At 43.1% G+C, this 4740-nt stretch overlaps 1 long non-coding RNA gene across 1 annotated transcript; it reads right to left on the reverse strand.

Moving 5' to 3' along the window:
* Positions 1-1247: 1247 nt before the first annotated feature.
* Positions 1248-2555, reverse strand: LOC120430178 (uncharacterized). The gene is made up of 3 exons (XR_005607571.1): positions 1863-2555; positions 1380-1808; positions 1248-1323 (listed from the first exon to the last, which is right to left on the reverse strand). It is a non-coding gene; the product is annotated as an uncharacterized LOC120430178 (long non-coding RNA).
* Positions 2556-4740: the final 2185 nt, after the last annotated feature.

Here is a 4740-nt window from a genome sequence, read left to right on the forward strand (position 1 = left end):
TTATTTATGACACTCGAAATTTAAATTAGTTTCGTAATAAAGATACTTAATTTTGTCGTCGTCTTGCTCATTTCTCGGCAATCGTTTGTAGCCGAAATGTCGTCGTTAAAAGGAAGCCATATCTCCTACTACCGAACGAGCTGGTGATTTTCACTCTTTCTCAAGTTTACCGACGTCGACTTCGGTGTGTTCGATGGGTGTCATTTTTAGAGGCTGCCGACGACCCCGTTGGAACATTGTGGCCAGGCCGGCTGGGTGGAGGCGCACACAACCACTAAAAAGACGTATAAATTATCACGATAAATTAAAGCTGTTATCCGAAATGCAGACGGAATGGCTTTTTCATTCGATATAAAACGTAAATAAAGTGTTTCCATAAAAATTTAAAACTAATGTTTGTTATGAAAATTTAGTGGATGCGTATAATTTATTGGCGTTTTATTGAAATGGAATGGGGCTTTGCTCTTGGACTCACAGCTCACATCGACCAACAAAAGATGTGCTCGGTCAAGCTTTTTGCTATACATTACGGCTTTTGTTAAGTCCGTGAGATTTATGTACTGATTAAAATTAGGGTTAAACTTGAGGTAAAACCCGAAAAAAATCTTATTATGTATTATATATCTAAAAAATTCTTTAACACAACTCAGTTCAGATTAACAACAAAATAACAAATCTGTTGATTCTGAACATACAAATTTCTATCAAAAAAATGTGCAGGTGGTTATGTTACACATGACCAGTACGACAAAGAACTTTGTACAAAGCTCAAAAATCTATATAACGCTATATCTTTTAATCTTATTGAGATTTTCAGTTTGTAACTAACTGCGTCATTTATGGACCGGTTTATATCACCTGTTGGAACATCCCTGAGGGCACAGGCACCGGATATTCTAACAAATTGGTTTCAATCCCATTGTCCCAAATCTGTTTTGGGACCATCCATAAAACACGAACGCTTGTTCACGCTCCATCTGACGGGGGAGGTGAAGGGGGGGGGGGCAGCGCTTGAATTACTTGTCAAAATTGAGTTCCTTAGTTTAGAAGCACATGAGCGATTTAGCCTTAAGTAAAATGTAATTACAAAAGCCGACTCGGTCCTAACCAGGTCCCAGCGCCGAAAAGGACATAATAAAAATAATTTTATGAAAAAAGAGTGGGAAAGAGACGGGAGAGCGAGTTTTGTTGTTTGAGTGCCATGTCATTTCTCTTTGAAGGTTCTCTAGCTGCAGATAACAAGGATACCGCTTGACCAGGTTAGATTCGACGACGACGGTGCATTTTTCGCCGACTTTTTCATGTTGGCCAAGGGTTAGGTTTCTGTAAAATTATACAAAATCAATAACACTCAAAAATGTTACTCTAGAAGTACTCACTCTTCTCAACGAAACTCGCGTCCGGCGACGGTTACGTGCCGGTTTCGGTTCATGCCCGTCGTCAGACACGCAGATGGGTGTAGTCGCACTCGACCGTTTTGATGGTGGGTGGATTCTTGTTTTGTTGGTGATCATATAGCTCTAAATGCGCAGTGAGTTGTCGGAGCTGCCAGTGTTTAGTTGATGGAACTCCCAGTGATATTATTCGAGTTCTAGATTGATGTTGGTATCGGCGCTAGTGGTCTGGAGATGGCAGTGTCCTTGACCGGTTCTTCCGGTCCGGTCTGCAAGGTTGACGCTTTCCAACAAATAGAACACCCGTTACTCCGTACTCGGGCCCTCCTTCGTGGGCAGGTTCGTGTTGCTTTATCGAAGAAATTGATTCGTCATTCCGGCGTGGTCCTTCAGCACCGCGTTCATGTCGCAATCCTAAAACGAAATCAACATCAGTGAGGTAAAAAGAAGAAGTTCTAGAAAACCAACCTGCAGTTCCTTGAGTTTGTTGAGGGCCTTACTTATCATGGATCAGAATGGGCGGTGGTTTGGGCGCCAGCATCAAAAGTTGTCTTATCTGGGACAGACCAGGACTACCGAAGCGTCGGTGCCATTCCTCCGGTCGACTGAGCGATGCTTGAGGTGCTCGAAGACTGCATAATTGCGTTTATCGTCGTAGATCCGGCCAAGCTGACCGTCGATTGGGTGGTTTGATCAGAAGGTTCGTTGGGACGACGGATTTTTACCGGATTCGGTGTACCAGGAGCTGTCGTTACGGTAGCCGATGCGCACACACGCTTGCTGACGGAAAGACGTGGAGATGATGCGGGCAATGCTGGAGAGAATCCGGACGCACCAGGGCAACTTCCGGAAGATGATGGGCGTGTTCACGAAGACACGTCAGAATAAAGCGAAATATTCGATAAATCATGGCAGGCGGTTCCGACGGTAGTGATGGCATTTGAGCTGCAGCTGCACGGGGTAAACGCGCGTCCGGAGGTTCGAAAAGAAACAGTATTCCTAACAGCGGCCGGAGGAGTTCCACTGATTTACTAACCGGCGTTGATCGGTTGTAGTTTGAGCAGAAATGTCATCTAATAAGTTTGAACTCTGTAAACTGAAGAAAATGATGTAATTGATAAAAATCAAAAAAATATGAAAACTTACGAAAACTTTGCTAACACATGAGGGCTTTTGTTAATTTGATTTGGTTAACCGCGGTGGATTTTCTTGAAATAATTCGAACTGTCAAAAATCCACCAAAGGATCTACCGGTGGATACTTTTCTACCACAGTTTTTTGTGTGATCAATGTGGTAGATGTTTTGGTGGATTTTTGACAGTTCGAATTATTTCAAGAAAATCCACCGCGGTTAACCAAATCAAATTAACAAAAGTCCTATGAAGACAGTGATCTGCACTGAAAAATCTGTAGGTCTGTCACTGCTTCTTAGAAACTTTTGTAGGGTTCCGTTCTTGACAGGCAACGAGTGAGCTTCTTCGTTGTCTGCAAAAAGTGAATGCTTTTGTTTTAGTTTAGGGATGCTCGAGTTTGAAAAACAAAATTCTCAGCTGAAGCAGTGTTAAGAAAATTTTCAAGCAGTATTAAATGCAAATTTTGCACCAATGGAGCGATCTTTTCATATTTATTTGGGTACTAAAACCTAGACTAAAACCCTATCTTAATTAAGTTTTCAAAGCATATGAAGGAATGACAGAGATTAAATCTCTGTTTTTTTTAAACATTTAAAATAAACTCTAGGTTTTCTGATTGAATTTTGAGTTTTAAACTGATTTTTGAAATAGTTTGAAAAAAAAAATCAAAATCCAATCAAAAACAATTCAAATCCAAATATGCTTGGGGCTACAAGTGAATTTTATTACCGTTTAGTTCTTTTTCAAATGGTACTATGCACTATGGGATTCCTATTAATCCTTTCGAAATAAGAAAGCGAGTATACGGTCATATGAGTTATTGAGTAAATCCAAAATACAGATTTTAAAACAAAATTTTCATAAGAATTGCACACATTTGGAGCATTTATGTAAGACAAATTTACGCAATTGTCAATTCTCGATTAAATTTTCAAGAGGCCAGATCTGCATAGGAAACCTATGACTCTTAGGTTGTTTTGAAAATTTACTCTAGAATTGTCATTTTTAATAAGGCTGCAAATTTGATAAACAAAATTCGCTCTCATATCTGCTCAACTTTTTTTTCTGTAAATTTGTTTTACAATAAGTAGGTATCCATTTTTTTCAAAAGTTCTTAATAAAAAAATTAGGAAATAAAAAAAATCAATCTTGCAGGCAGGGTGACCAGGTCTGAAGAGAAACACAAAATCAGGCAAAACAATCAGGAACAATCTGGCAAACCAGCATAGCATAATTCCAGAGTTTTTTTTTTTAGATAGGTCCTATAAACATATGAAACACAATAGCTAATAGGACCTTTTAAAAAGAAAACTAGAGTTTTGTGAAAAAATCGTTAATTTTCACTTTTTAAACATTATAGCTAACAAAATAAGCAACATTTATTTTACTTTAATTTGGAAGAAATAAGATTTTTTTTCATTGCTACGGCAGAAGTCTCAGCGGCTAGTCGTGTTTTTTCGCGGTGTGTTTGGCGCGTTTTTCACGGCGAAATCGAGGCGTGTGCGAGCGGACAGGCCCGTTCCGGTGGTCAGAGGAGCCACAATCTGGTCGTCGTGGACACGGCGGCGGTGCAGCAGTGGAAGAGGAACGAGTTCCTGCATCCGAGCAGCAGCAGCAGGAGGAGTCAGCAGCAGCGGCCGCGGAGGCAGCTGAGGCGAGAGACGGTCGTTGGCAGGAGGAATCGGCCCCGGAGAGTCGACTGCGGTCGGCGGACCAGTTTTCGGCCAGGCCAGGTCGGAGACAACCCCCGTTGTTTACGTGGCTGGCAGCAGGCAGCACAACAACAACAACAACAAGCGCGCGCAAACGAGCTTCCATTGCTCCGGCAGAAGTCTCAGCGGTTAGTCGTGTTTTTTCGCGGTGTGTTATGGCGCGTTAACGTTTCACGGCGAAATCCGAGGCGTGTAGCGAGCGGACAGGCCCCGTTCCGGTGAGTCAGAGGAGGCCATCAAATCCTGGGCGACGTGCGACATCGGCCGGGCGGCTGCAGTCAGCGGCAGAGGTAGAACGAGTGCCTGGTCCACCGAGCAGCGCAGCATGGCAGGAGTGAGCTAGCGCGGGCGGCCGCGGAGGCAGCTGAGGCGAGAGACGGTCGTTGGTCGGTGGAAACGGCCCCGGAGAGTCGACTGCGGTCGGCGGACCAGTTTTCGGCCAGGCCAGGTCGGAGACAACCCCGTTGTTTACGTGGCTGGCAGCTGGCAGCACAACAACAA

Source organism: Culex pipiens, chromosome 2, assembly GCF_016801865.2.
Source record: "Culex pipiens pallens isolate TS chromosome 2, TS_CPP_V2, whole genome shotgun sequence".
NCBI lineage: Eukaryota > Metazoa > Arthropoda > Insecta > Diptera > Culicidae > Culex > Culex pipiens.